Source organism: Vanacampus margaritifer, chromosome 1 (assembly GCF_051991255.1).
Source record: "Vanacampus margaritifer isolate UIUO_Vmar chromosome 1, RoL_Vmar_1.0, whole genome shotgun sequence".
In the NCBI taxonomy this organism is placed as follows: Eukaryota; Metazoa; Chordata; class Actinopteri; order Syngnathiformes; family Syngnathidae; genus Vanacampus; species Vanacampus margaritifer.
Genome location: NC_135432.1, coordinates 23,373,394 through 23,389,131, shown reverse-complemented (window position 1 = coordinate 23,389,131; position 15,738 = coordinate 23,373,394). Strand labels below are relative to the sequence as shown.

The following is a 15,738-nucleotide window of genomic DNA, read 5'->3' as shown; positions in this document are numbered from 1 at the left end:
CTCCTAAACCCTGTTTAATGTTTGCCGTTAACATGGTAAGAGTTAAACTTCAACCGTGTGTTATTATACTATCCATATTATGACGTAGTATGTGTTACAATACTCATTGTGTTACAATAACTCATTGTGTTACAATAACTCATAACAAAAGTAACACAGTTACAACACTGCCTTTAGCTAACATTAGCCACATTTGTAATGCCCTTGCAAAAGAGCAGAACTACTTTTTATTCATTTAACTGCTATTGGATGGGATACCATCATTTTAATTCAGGTTTTTAAAAAAAAATTGCGACTGGAAAAGCAGTATGTGAGGATACAAAATCAAGAGAAATCATATATTTAGGTTAAGTACAATTAACAGCTTCCATTAGGTGAATTATCAAATACCCTGTAAAGTCAATTTGGATGTTTGTTTCTAAATACTAATACATTTGACATGCTTTAAGATAATTGCTGCAAACATAAGCTGTGTGATGTAGAACTCAACTGTGGAGAACATAACTGCTTCACGTCCTAACCCCACCACAAGTCCTCTACAAAAGTATTGGGACGGCAAGGTCAATTTATTTTTTTCCTTTTTTATAGTGAGGATATACTTTGAGATCAAAAGATGAATATGAGACCAAATTTCAAAATTCAAGCTTTTATTTCATGTTTTTTACCATACATACAGATGTGTTAAACAACTCAGGAAAGAGCATCTTTTGTTTGAACCTACCTGCCCCCCAAATGAGCAAAAGTATTGGAACATTGTGACTGATGGGTGCTTCTAGTTGCTCAGGTGTTGCCTTTTAGATTGCCGACTTATACATTAGATAGTGCTTGTTTTTTTTTTGCTTTGGGTTTCACCTGTGAAAACTGCATTTGTTGTGAACAAACATGAAGGCCAGTGAGCTGTCTATGGTAGAAAAGCAAACCATTTTGATGCTGACAGAGGGAAAATCAATTAAGAGCTATTGGACGTAGCATAAAAGCAATTGATCAGTGAAAATCCGGGATATATAGAGAAACCATATATAAACATTTACTAATAGTTTCTCCATCCATTACATACATTTTAGTTAATTAAAACTGATATATAAAACAAAAGAGAACTAAATATTGAATACTTAAACACCAATATTTTCAACCAAAGCATGTAATAATAAAAGCTAGGTTAATGCTAACATAATGCAAAACGCCAAAAATGGGTTCAGGAAATTAACATAGATGTTACGGTAACGATTAACCTTCAATCAACTGCTACTTTTAACTCACGCGGTGCAGCAACACATTGAAACAGATTATACAACTATATCCACAGGTTTACACTCTTGACTATAACACTTAGTGAGATTAGTTGAGATCCTTCTCTGCCTCCTCTTCTTCTACTACTACGCTGCATGTATTCCAGCAGACTGGCTGGCATGTTGCAGCACAACGTTGAATGGGTGCAACTCTTGATTTACCTGTATACTGTAAAAAAAAAAAAAAAAATCATAAATAAAGATCATGTATAATAAACCATGATGTTATCTTCGTGTCAATTCGGCACTCATATATGTCAGTGATGTGGCTGCTGCCACTTTTGTGATGTCATTCTTACACAGCAAAAACATCAAGACTGACAAATGATGTTGCGTAGTGATGTCATTGTAAACTAAACGAATTTCATTGCGCAATTGTTATATCAAGAAAAGCATATTTTCCCTCTTTTGTTTGATTTGAAGTGCAGTACCTCATCAGGTTTACTGACCAGCAAATCATGATGACGAGGCTTTGTGTATACTATCACTAAACGCTGTTTTTCCATCAACAAGTTGAGACGCTTTGCCTGCCTGGCCTTGCGCATTCTATCGCAAAATCCTCGCCTGGTTCGACACCTGCTGAGAATCTGCTCGTGGAGTTTGCAACAAGCGACTTCATGATGAGGCAAGTACAAGTGTGTTGCCATAAATATACATTCATGCATGAACTGCAAACTGACCTCCACTTGTAGATGATGTAAGGTTGGCCAGGGCAGTCACAGATTAGCTTTGGCCCCGCAAAGCTGCTCTCTGATTTTTTTCAATATGACACACTTTTTGAATGGGTGCACCCTAGCCAGTGTGTCATGTACATGACATCAAAGATAAAATGGCTTTACTATCCTTTTTTTTTCTTTCATGATAAATAACGCACAGTATAAGCTTTGCTCTTATAGCTTTGTACTAATGTCGTAATAAAGCCATGTTTGCAATACGGTTCATGTAAGTCGCTATGTATAGTGACAACTGACAAGGCTCCTTGAATCAAAACGCGCCCTCTATTCATGTTGTTTTTCCTCCCTGTATGCATCATCCTCCCAGGCAGCTGGTTGCTATGACGGGATTCCCACTGATGCAATATCAGCCAACCTTGGCTCAACTCTCAGGGTATGTCACCACGCTCTCATTTTGTTGTTGCTCCCGAGGAAGCCCGTCTGTGGGCTTATCGCTGTGCAAAATGCTTTGATTTGGACGTAGCTGGCTCGCACTGCTCCTTTGGGAGCGATGGAAGGTGTTGTTTTGACTCCCTGAAGGCGAACCCCACCCTGCTTAACTGTTCAACCTGGCTGGCGTTACCAAACCACAAATTGCATCCAGCCCCGTCTCCGTCCTGCCCTCATTGTAGGCAACCTGCTGTTGTGTCTCAGGATTTGTTAAGAAAGTGGTCATTAGGTTTCCCGCAAGAGAATACAAGAGCCCACTTGAGCAGATGGGTAAACTTGAGCGGGGCGCTTCTTAATTAGGTCTTGACACCCAGGTGACAGTTGTTGATGGGGTTTTATCAAAAGGCCTGTTGTACATTTTCTGTGATGAAGATATTTTCTTCTTCTTTGATTTCATCAGAAGACGCACTGTACACACCAGAGCAGCTTGGTGAGCGGCAGCTGCTAATGCATGCCACTGTTTTTTGCATAGGGAAATCTTAGCATAGTCTTTGGTCAGTCCTCGCCAGACAATCACACATGCTCTTTTTTCCCCCTCATAGAACAACACGGCTTTCATTACTTTCTCGTCATATCCATCGGGGGTTACACAAAACCCGAGACCCCCCTCCCTTCCCTTATAGAGCCACTTTGCCTCTTATGCAAATAGCAACTGGCAATGTGCAGCAGGGATGACTCAGCTCAGATAGGACCAAGAGCTCTACCGCGGGCAAAAAGGTGAAAGTTTATCTGTCAGATTAATAATACAATAAACATAGAATGTGACAACTGTACAGTTCTTCCTTAAATGTAATATACACAACATCCTTGAGCATAAGATGCAGAATTGAAATACATTGCACGACTTAGGGGAGACCGGGGCTAGTTGTCACATTGCAATTTTCTTGTCACATGTTCACTCCCTTTATTTGATGGCTAATAACTCTGCACTGACACAAAGTATGAAAATGACATGAATACAAAAAATATACCTAAGACTTTGGTCTTTCATCTGGTATACATTTCGTTTATATATGAAGAAATAGATAAAAGTATAAAAAGTGATACAATTAGCCCCGGTCTCCCCTCCACATCTAAAATATCAGATATAATAATAATGTCTTTACGCAATTAAAGTCAATAATCTGTTCTATGTGTCCCCACTAAATATGGTATTAGCATTAATGTTGCATTTGTGCAATATGAATTAAGCATAAAAGTCCATTAGGCTCTTTGATGTCATTTTCAGTCGCCAGCATGCACAAGTACAAGGCAAAATGGCGCCCCTTGAGATTCATTATTCATGATTATTCTGATTCACTCATATTCCACAAACACAATTTTAATCAGAATACTGTGTTTACACTTGTAGGGCTGCATAGAACATACTTACTTACTTACTTTAAGTAAGGGATTGCCTATTACTTTACCTCCCACAAGCATAATCTTTTTGAGTTTTTCATTAAACCAAAAAAAAAAAACAGACTTATCGCACAGGCTATATGGAAATGGAGACATTGGATAACAATCTTGCTGTCCATAAATCATGTGACGCGGGCTTCTTAAGCAGAGCAGTGTAGTAACTTCAAAGAGTGCCCATACTTTCCTTTATACGGCTTTGTTCTTAACTAGTGCGCTTGCACAAGAATGACATGACGTGAGCTATTGCGAGATGATCTACTTCCATGCAGACCTCTGCTAAACTGCAAGACCTCCACTCTAAACACACATGCATGTGCATTGGTGCAGCCTGCGTCAGCTTTCGCCACCTCCTCACACAAACCTAGAAATGGAGCAAAGGCCTTGTGCATTGGACAGCTGTCTTCGTTGAAGACAAAAAGCCTTAAAAGTGCTGACCTCCTCCTTTCATGTTGTTCACCCGATACGTCGCATTCAGCGCTGCGGCCCGAGGCTGCTGCTAGTAGCTAACCATGCTGCCTTCAACCTCGAGATCCTGATGAATGTTTGTATAACTTTGGTGTTAGTCGCCGCGACACTGGCATTATGCTCACATTATTATTGCTTATTTATTTTGTCTTTAAATAGGTGACTAACCTATTCGTGTGGGAAGACGATTTTTTTAACTAGAATTGGAAGCGACTGTGATACAGAAAAGAGGGACACAAAATGGCGACGTCGACCATAATTCAACGATAACTGTATGTCTCTCTTCACTGAGTTCAATTTCTATTGTCTCCTGTGGGAAAAAATGGATTTAAAATCCAATCAAATTGAACAGGACTGCTAAAGTCAGGTTGATCATCTTTTTAAGTGAAGAATTCATTCAGTGCAGTTCTTGGATTGGATCTTAACTCATTCACTGCCATTGACGGCTATTGACGTTAAAAATTCATTCGAATTATTTTTATTAGTTTACCATTTTTTCTACTTTTGTTAACAAGAGTATGGAAACCTAGACATTTTTTTATTGTACATTTAAAACAGATATAAAATGTATGATTAATCTTGAGTTAACTATTAAAGTCATGCGATTAATTACAATTTAAAAATGTAATCGCCTGACGTGATTTAAAAAAAAGAAGAAAAGATTATTACAAATTAGGAGTGTCAGGCGATTTTTTTTTTTTGCGTAATTAATTGCATGACGTCACAAGTTAAATGTACAATAAATAAAAAAATCTAGGTTTTCATACTCTTGTTAACAAAAGTGGAGAAAAATGTTAAACTAATAGAAATAGTTCAAATCAATATTTGACGTCTATAACCGTCAATGGCAGTGAACGAGTTAATAGATTGCGCAAGTGTTCCTATTGGAGCGACTAGTGAGTGTGTATCTGGTTTAGATCTAGATGAGATGACATTCCAACCACAGAAAAAAAGTGCGTATTTGGTCTAAAGTGTTGCGATATTTGTTCAGTTCAGCTTCACTGGGACACTTACAATGGTCCTAAAATAAAAAGGCTTGATTTTTGGCTCAGGCTACAAAGTTGCACTTAAAGACATCTACTCCTCACTAAGCCTCCCGTGCACCTAATGCCCTCTGTTGAAGTCCATACTGTAGATGAAAGCTATAAATAGTCAAATCGGAAGAAGAATGGGGAGTGTCGGTGTTGCGATAACCCAGGCGGAGTGTCCGACTGCCTCCCATTCACTGAGGGTAATTAGAAAGATGCAAGGCCTGCTCTCATCTTTGGCTTCTCGTGTGTGTTGCTGCTGAGTGTGTGTGTGCTTAACCCCGTGTGTGAGGAGGCTGAGGCCCAGTGCTGTACCAGGCAAAGGTTTCCACCAAACTCTTCTTGCATAACTCAGCGAGTGATAACACCGGCGAGCGCATTCCTCTCAACACACATCACAGCTGCCAACATCTTTGCCGTGTTGTCCTTTTTTTCCGCCCCTCACAGTTAAAATTTTAATACAGTGTATCTCAGAGCTCACTGCATGTGCTTCAGGGACTAAGTTTGCTAAATAGATTTAAAGAGGAGAAAGGAAATACAATGTTTGAAGCAATGCCTTCAATTGTCTGGAAAGGAGATTTGGATGATTTTCAAAGGCGGGAGGTTCAGCACGAGGTAGGTCAGCTGGGGTTAAAGTTGAGCTATCCTCCGCTGAATAGGAAGTCATGGTGTAAAAATGATGTCATTAGCTTGATGGTCTTGAATGTTAAGGTACGAGTTGCATCTGGAGCCGCACTGTGCATGAGTGGTTAGCAGATATCTGCCTCATGGTTATGAGGTGTGGGGTTCGAATCCTTGCTTTGGCCTTCTTGTCTACATGTTCTTCTGTGCTTGCCTGGGTTCTCTCTCTGGTTACTGGAATACTGTTACAGTGATATAAACTCATTCACTGCCATAAATTCATAAAAAAATATATTAAAAATTAGGGGCAAGAGGCAATTAAATGTTTTTAATTGTAATTAATCACATGACTTCACTAGTTAACTCACAATTAATCACAAATTCTATGTGTTCTAAATGTACAATAAAAAAATTCTAGGTTTTCATGCTCCTGTTAACAAAAGTGGAAAAAAATGTTAAACTAATAGAAATAGTTCAAATGAATTTTTTAAAATTATTTAATTTAATTTTTTTCTGGAGAGCTCAGTATTGTTCATTCGGTAATTTTATTGATTTGACATGTCATCATCATTGCTCTCTCTTTTAAATTAATTTTTTTGTATTATTATTATTATTTATTTTATTTTATTTTATTTTATTTTATTTTATTTATTTATTTTTTTTATCATTAAAAAAAATTCAAATACATTTTTGACGTTTATAGCCGTCAACGGCAGTGAATGAGTCAACTTTGCAAGCAAATATTAATAAGAAAATATTATAAAAAATTCAGACATCAAGCGAGTAAAGTTTTTAATCGTAATTCATCGCATGACTTCACTAGTTAACTCGCGATTAATCACAAATTTTATGTACAAAACTAAATGTACAATAAAAAAATCAAGATGTTCAACAAAAGTGGAAAAAAATGTTAAACTAATACAAATAGTTAAAATAAATTTTTGACGTTTATAGCCGTCAATGGCAGTTAATGAGTTAAAAACAATATATACAGTACAGGCCAAAAGTTTGGACACAACATACATTGTAGATTGTCACTGAAGCAATTTGACTTAATGCCTTAAAAAAATTGGTTGAATTTAATTAGGTTAAATTAGGTTAGGTTAGTTTAATTACTCAGTCGACTACCTTTTTTAAATATACTGTATATATATAAGGATATTCTCTAGCTCACTTAGAATTCGAGTGCGGATAGAAAATGGACGTATGTATGGATAGCTGCATCTGGCTTGGCTTGTGAGACAGAACTTGCGCTGTTTTAACTGCACCTTGCTGCATGGCTACCTTCCAGGATGTTGGTTCAGAGCCTATTTAACTGCAACTCTCTTCCTCAATGATCAAAGATTAGGCTCAGTAAACACTCCGCTATTTGCAATGCCCTGGCCATAAACCATCAGCATCGGACCAGGCTGGTGTGTACACACTCACTCCCCTGATGCCAAGTGTGACACTACCTACCCGCTCCTTCAACACTTCCTTTTGCACTAGCCCAGCCAAAGGCGGTATCCATGGCTCCTCTCTCCCTTAGGCCCGCGTGGGATAGCGGCACAGCTTGCCGCGTACTCGCCATTGGCTAGACCGTGCGAGACGGCCGTCTGGAGACTGCGATGTTGACAGAGCTTGGACAAATCCGAAAGGGTGTGTGGGGTCGTAAAAGTGCGGCCAAGCTCGGAGAAGGCCCGTCAGCTGCCCGTGTTAATGTGTAGCTCTCTGACAGGAGCACCTTTGTAAAGCACAGGAGCTCAGACATTGTCTCTGCTATGGACTTTGATTTCTTCCTGATTCATGCCAAAAAAATAAAAACTCTAAACTGCTGATCATTTACTACTGACAAGTATCAATTCAAGGTGGAATCTCTCTGCGTCATCATTACAATACACTGTACTACAGTCACTGAAAAACGTTGGTCACTGCATGGGTATCAACCAGCTTGGAGTTGATTAATTATCAATGCGTCTAGCTTTGTTTAAAACTTAATATGGCATGGTGGTCATGGTCTAGGATAAAGGAAATCAGAAGGCATTCATGTTGAAGAGGCTTAAATCAGTAGATTTGGACTTTTAAAATAAGCAGAATACCTTTTACCTTCCTTTCCATTTTGTGTGCAATAACAGTGCTGTCAAGACTGATGTTATACTGTACTGTACTATTTTACTATTTTGCTGTATTTTTGTATGCATGGTTGCAATTGACTTTTAATTATGTGGATACCGGTACTTATGCTTAAATGTCACAACTGTATTTAAACTAGAGCTGTCAAACGATTACATTTTTTAATCAGATTAATCACATTTTCAAATTTTGATTCATCACGATTAATCGCTTAATAAAAAAGGCTTTTTGTCAACATTTTTCTCCCGCCAAATTTAAAGCGCACCAATTATGTGTTCATTCTTTTGACATTTAATGTTATGAGAACGTCTTCAACATTTTTGGATCCACTCCACACACGCATCCTTCTCTTTTTCTAATCAGTTAATTACTTGCATAATTTAAAATGGAAAAAAATGACCCCAATATTTTGAGATGAACAAATATTTTAAATGTGATATGCAAACATTTATTAAATGCTTTCCTTTAATGCATGTAATTATCATCTGCTATCACGCTAAAGGATAATCTATTGTAAAAATTAATAGTGCGATTAATCTGCGTTAATTTATGATTAAGTCGATAATTTTTTTGTGATTAACTCATTCACTGCCATTGACGGCTATAGACATCAAAAATTAATTTAAACTATTTCTAGTAATTTAATTCCCCCCCCCCCCACTTTTGTTAACAAGAGTAAGAAAACCTAGGGAAAAAAATATTGTACATTTAGAACAGATATAAAATTTGTGATTAATTTTTAACTATGGAAGTCATGTGATTAATTACAATTTAAAAAAAAATTAACTGCCTGACGCAATTCATTTTTTTTAATAAAAAATTTGGAGAGTCAGGCAATTACAATTTTTAAACGGAATTAATTGCATGAGTTCACTAGTTAACTCATGATTAATCTCACAAATTTTATATCTGTTTTAAATGTACAAAAAAAAAATCTAGGTTTTCATACTCTTGTTAACAAAAGTGGAAAAAAATGTTAAACTAATAAAAATAGTTCCAATGAATTTTTGACATCTATAGCCGTCAATGGCAGTGAATGAGTTAATTAATCAGTTAACGCTTTAACTTTGACAGCACTAATTTAAACTCAACAAGTTTGACAGTTAATTTAGTCATTTGGGCAATAAAGAGAGCATCAGTCGAGATAATTTGCTCATGAAAATTGGCTTGGGTTACATTTGTTGAATGCACTTTATTATATTTTTTAATACATTGCAAAAAGAATGTCATGAGTTGTGGCAAGTGCCCAATGAAGTTATATTGGATGTGATATTTTTCATAAAGACAATTTTTCTCACGGATGCTGAATAGGATACATGATACACAAGTTCTTACAGTTGAATACGAGTAATACAATGCTGTCCAGTCAGGATTTGACTTTGGCTTCAATGCAAACCGTCAGCAATGATGACTATACGTTATAATTGCCATGTGAGTGGGCGTGGAGAATATCCATTCATACTTCCGTGACAGTTTGGAAGGTTTGGATTCATTGTCACATAGCCTACTGTATGTTCAGGAAGGACACAGGTCTGACTTGCTTGTCATTCGTGGAGTTACTCTACCGCTGCAAAATGCTTTGAGTGTGTGTGCAACCTGCAATTTATTTTCAAGATCATATTCAGTATCTCTCCAGATGGAAATGATGATAGACTTAGAAAAAGTGTTTATGGTGTTTTAAATGCTGCATTTGATTATACAATACTACTAGTTTTGATATATTCTGCACACACAGGAAGGAATGAACAGGTGATGCTCTACCTTGGTAACTGGTCCCAGTGGGACACATCCTGGCTGTGTGTTCACCTGAACACCCCCCATTCCCACCCCCAGAGAGCCTTTATCTCACAAACACATCTTGTATCATTAGTGGAACCTGCTGTTACCCTGTAGACAGACCCTGTGATGCATTGGATGTACTGTCCACACACACACTACACAGACTTAGCATCAAACAGTAAGGAATGTTTTTACAAAGCAGGCTGTGGTACAATGGAGAAGCGTTTGTAGAACACCTCCTGAAAAGTTGGCACAGCAAACAATAAACTGCTAATTATTTACACTTACACTTTCAGGAAAACAATGAAAGTGTTTGCCTGTGTCCAAATTCACAAGGCTGGGTCCTCTGACGTCACTCCTGGCGCGACAGCAAGCACGGACTTATGACTGATATACACATGAATGGATTGTCGGTCAATGTGCTACTGACGAGTAGCAGTATTGTGAATTGTGAATCTCTCTCTCTCTCTTTCTCTCTCTCTCTCTCGCTTAAGTAGAAATTAATATATAAATATATATTTTTTAAGATAAACTATTTGTTTAATAAATGAATGATTTGGATAATTAGATTTAGATTTTTTTTTTAAGAATAATTAAATATATATATAAAGTCAGAGTCCAATTTTTTAAGTTGTCAGAAAAAGAGAGATGAAGAGTAGAAATTAATCTTTTACTCTTTTTTCAAGATAAACTATTCGTTAAAAAAAAAGATGATATGAATAGTTAGATATAGATTTTTTTTTAAAGAATAATGAAATATATATATATAAAGTCAGAGTCCAATTTTTTAAGTTGTCAGAAAAAGAGAGATGAAGAGTAGAAATTAATCTTTTACTTTTTTTTCAAGATAAACTATTCGTTAAAAAAATTGATGATATGAATAGTTGGATATAGATTTTTTTTAAAGAATAATGGAAAAAGTTTTTTAAGTTACCTAGTCCAAAAAGTGACCATAAAATGTCCAAAAAGGAAGAGAAAAAAGCATAAAATTATCATAAGGTGTCCATGAAATTGCCCAAAATGTGAAAGAATTGAATTATTATTGTTATTTTTTCAAAGGCAGAAAAGAAAACATTCAAAAAGTAACCATAAAATACAGTAAATATATAGTAAAAACAAAAGAATAAAGCCAGAAAATTACCATAAAATGTCTTTGGAATTGTAAAAAAGTTAAAAAGTCAGAAAATACATTTTTAAAAAAGGCAGCAAACGTTTACAAAGTTGCTATAACATGTCCAGAAACAAATGGAGAAATTCAGAAAATTACCATAAAATGTCCACAAAATTGCCAAAAATGTCCGAAAATTCATAGCAAAAAAGGCATAAAAGAATTTCAAAAATAGCCATAAAAAGAGAGGCACAAAATGACCATGTGTCCATAAAATTGCCAATAATGCCAAAAATTTGACAGAAATGCAGCAAAGTCTAAAATTGTATGAAAAAAATGTCTGAAAAATTACACCCAAAAGATAAATAATTTAAAAAAAGAAGACGAAAAAGACGAAAGATAGAAGAAAATGAATGTCAAAAGTATTGGATGCTGCTGTCATATTTTTATATAACTTGTGGTGCAGCTCTAATTACCGTAGCTGTTGGACACGCTGTTTCGTTCATCACAATCTTCAAATGTTCTGTGGCTCCAGAAAGATTTTTTGTTATTTCTCTGGCCCAAAATGGCTCTTTTGACAATAAAGGTTGTTGACCCCTGGCACAGACAAACGTCACATAATCAGAACACTTCACAAATTTACGCCCGAGTCAGTAAATGTACTTGTATTTACACCCGCTGTGGAAGTCATTGTTACTAGTACCTCATGCTAGCGCTTTAGTAAACACATTAAGCCGTGAGCTAATTACAGTCTTTTGAGGAGCCAGGCCGGCAGGTGTGTTTGGGGATGTTACACAGGGCCCGAGTACTTGACAATGCCTTCAACTGAACACACACAAACCATTTAAAGACTAACAATACTAAATGTGCCCGAGAGGCAGGGTAACTTGTCTTTCTGTTTATATTTGGCCACAATGAGCGATGACCTTTGGACGGCATTTACACACATTTCCCTAACAAACTACCGCGTCTCGTCTGTGAATGTGTGAAACTGGAGCCGCGCCAACAGCTTTAGAGAGTCGCTGCTTGGGACAGTTTGTGTGCGTGTCTGCACTTGGAGAGGTGCAAGAATACATGCAGTTTGGTTTAAGTAGTCAAGCAAATCAATCTCTCCATTTGATTGTATTGTGGGGAAAATCATCATTATTCAAAATTTGTACTCAGCATAACATCACATATGACACAAGTATAAAATGTATAATATACCATAGAATGACAGATTATCTACCCGGTCCTTGCGTCATACTGAGATCTTATTATATTTGGGCTGTAGGTAAAAGGAAATCAAAGTATTAGAATCTCCACTCAGTATGATGTAGTACAGTATAATGTCATTAACAATCATTTGGTTAAACAGCGTTGATCACCAAAAGTAATTTATGTCAGATTATCAAAGCTTTCATTGACACCGTACATTGAACCAGGGGTTGACATGGGCTAAAGGGTTAACTTTGATCTCATTTAAACATTGTTGCTAACCAAAACAGCAGCGCTTACTGAGGCACATTCAAATGTACGACTTTCCAACATGTTCTAACATTCCAGTAGGCTGACTTGTGACTCCACAATGTTGTGAACAAATTTTACTATGTAGTTTGGTTTGGCAAAATCTAACATCTGGTGCAGGTGCTGCACCCACTCGATTTCCATTCCCTTGAATGGGGAAAATGAACCCAGGTTCCACTCTACTGTATATCAAATTATATACTAACCATACAATACATTCTCGTTCTTTTAAGATTGTTTATTTATTTTTATTTTTTTTACATAAAAAATGTTGAATATGGATAATAACTCTCTAGGCAGATGATAGCAAAGTGCAGTTTGACCTGAAACCAAGTGAGTCCAACAGGTGTGTTGTGGAATAGGATGCAGCAGTAATTGGTATGCTTCACTCTGCTTTTCCATGGTAACTGCCCCACCAGAGATTATAGCACAAGACTGCATCATTTACACACGCACACACACGTAGCGGCTGAATCCTATGGGGCCAATTAGACAATGCGGGTGGCAGGAGGCAAGTCAGGGCAGGGCCGAGGCTGCGAGACTGCGTGTGCTCACTCCTCTCCCTTGCTGATTCTCTGTAACTGGGAACAGACACGATGCTTGCATCTCAAAGCTCAAAAGTCCGTTTTTTGTTGTTAGTCATTAATTGTCCCCAAAAAAGTACTTGAGTAAAATTTTAAGATAAACCTCAAATGTATTTGACTGAAAGCACGACCAACAGTTCAATGTTTCAGTATGTTTTGCAACTTCCTGTTCAGTAACAAAAAAATTGAACAGCAAAATGCATTACAAGGTGTAACCAAAAAAAAGAAGAAGCATTTCTAAGGTTGTCCACTTCCATGTCTTCTGTGACTTTTCCAGTCTCTCTACATCTCTTTTGCAACCTGTTGATGGAACACTACGACTTTATGCCCACTTCCCTCTGAGAACATCCTGTTGGAATACTGTTGACCAATTCCAAGGTGTCATCTTAGTGTCAGGAGGTCAACAGCATGATGAAGAGGACTGTATAAATATCACTTCTAATTGAACAGCGGAATGTATTGGTCAGTTTGTGTACTGTATCAAACCGCTGTTGTGAATTTTGCCTTTCAGCTCCTTGTTACAGAACAGCAAGTGATACACGAGTAGTTAAACACTGAAAAGTTGAAGGAACATTAAGAAGATCAGAGGACAACTTAACCTGTAAAGGTTATTGTAAATTTTAAGTTTATTATGAAACGTCACCTGCAATGCTATAAATCTCTAATTTAGTGTTTATATTTTTGTTTCAGGTGTCAATATCCCTAAATAATGTCAAACTCATGATTAACTTTTGAAAAAAGAACATTTGTCATAAGGTGCTACTAAAATTCCAAAAACTTAACGGGAGACAGTTTAGAAGACAATTTTACAGGAATTCGCCAACATGACGTACCATTGCTTGCAACAGAGATCAAACTAAAGCAGGCAAAATTGTTCATGACATCCTTAAGCAATGTTCTGGCAGACCTTGGACATCCACCAACCAAACGATCCAAGAGTGTTTTGTTGAAAGACTCCCTCAATCTCCAAGGGAATCCATACATTGAGGAAGGGATCCCAAAACTGCCGTGTACACATTGGAAAAGTGCACTAATATGAAGTTATAGCCAAATTACTTACATAATGCTAAATTCATTCACTGCCATTGACGGCTATAGACGTCAAAAATTTCATTTGAACTATTTCTATTAGTTTAACATTTTTTTCCACATTTTTTCCACTTTTGTTAACAAGAGTATGAAAACCTAGAATTTTTTTTATTGTACATTTAGAGCAGATATAAAATGAGTGATAAATTGTGAGTTAACTATTGAAGTAATGCGATTAATTACAATTAAAAATATTAATCGCCTGACGTGACTTAAAGATTATAAAAAATTCGGGGCGTCAGGCGATTACATTTTTTAATTGTAATTAATTGCATTACTTCAATAGTTAACTCACAATTAATCACACATTTTATATCTGTTCTAAATGTACAATAAAAAATGTTTAGGTTTCCATACTCTTTTTAACAAAAGTAGAAAAAAAATTAACTAATAGAAATAGTTTAAATTCATTTTTTACGTCTATAGCCGTCAAAGGCAGTGAATGAGTTAATGAGTTTGCCATTATTCAGGTTATTAGCACCTGAAACAAAAATATATCAATCTAAGTCAAAATAGTGATGACATTTTTTGGGACACGCTGTATAACGACTTTCATACCATTTTCTTTGCACATATGCTACTGGCCTGATCATGCAGACAGCGAGCTAATTGTCTGGAGACTGTAATGAAGGCCCTTTTAAACGTCACACCTGGGCAAAGTCCTCCAATTTCCTCAAAGACAATGTGAATCTCTGTAATTATCCCCTGAGCAGAAGGGCAGGAGGAAGACAGGTAGATAAAACCCCCATGGACAGATGCAATTTTGCCAAAACAAAAAAGAAAAGAAAAAGAAGGTTATTGCTATGACCTTTCAGAGAGCACTGAAGGTTTTGTTTGATTGTCATCATCATATAATATATAACACTCGAATGCTTCAAGATCAATTTCATATTCATTATCCAAACCAATACTTTTGATTCATGTCCAATTTTTCTTCCAGAGGTAGTAATGAAAATAAAATGTGACATTTACATCCAAGGTGCAGGTTTGTCACAGAAGCCCTTTAAAATCTAGAAAAGGTCTTTCCTCAGATGGAGAGCTCAGCAGGATTTGCGAACAAATGCATGCAAGAAAATGTCGTCTCTTTGTTTGTGTTACATTTGCGAGTGATGCTCGTGACGCTCGTGACCTGCTGACTGACGTCCTTGTGATCCTGCCTTGCGTGACCGGCTGGCTAGATAGCCATCAGTAGCCAAATAAGTTGAGGTCAGTCTCCCATGTGTCACCCCCTTTCCTCATTTGCAATGCAAATGAAATCCCAAACAAAGCAAACCTTTTGCAAGCGCAGCAATTGACTAAAACGCCCTCTTTATGAGCCGAGCTCCTCACAGGATTGACTTGGCCGAGGGGGATAAAGTGCTAATTGGTTACTTATAATTGTCTGGAAAACTTGTGTTGGAGTGCTTTGCTCCGGCAGTCGATGTCACGTTCATTAAATCAGCCTTTTGTTGACTTGAAGTAAATACAAAAGGTTCTGCATTGTCACATTTGTACAAGAAACTCTCCCACAGAAGGATGTACGTGGAATATTTTATTGTCGTTTGCGTCATTGCCGGTACTGTTTGTTCAACAGGCAATCACCTCATTTGCCGG

At 36.9% G+C, this 15,738-nt stretch overlaps 1 protein-coding gene across 3 annotated transcripts in view; it reads left to right on the top strand.

Annotated features, from left to right (window-relative positions):
* Positions 1 to 15,738, top strand: part of ttll10 (tubulin tyrosine ligase-like family, member 10) — a 35,401-nt gene continuing 19,663 nt past the window's right edge. Inside the window, exons 1-3 of one of the 3 annotated variants that reach the window (XM_077576207.1) lie at positions 1 to 35; positions 1,803 to 1,918; positions 2,335 to 2,396. The gene's annotated coding sequence lies outside the window, so the exon portion shown is untranslated. Of the gene's footprint in view, positions 36 to 1,802; positions 1,919 to 2,334; positions 2,397 to 5,850; positions 5,962 to 15,738 lie in introns of those variants that run through there. The other 2 variants (XM_077576197.1, XM_077576188.1) reach the window with 2 other exon arrangements.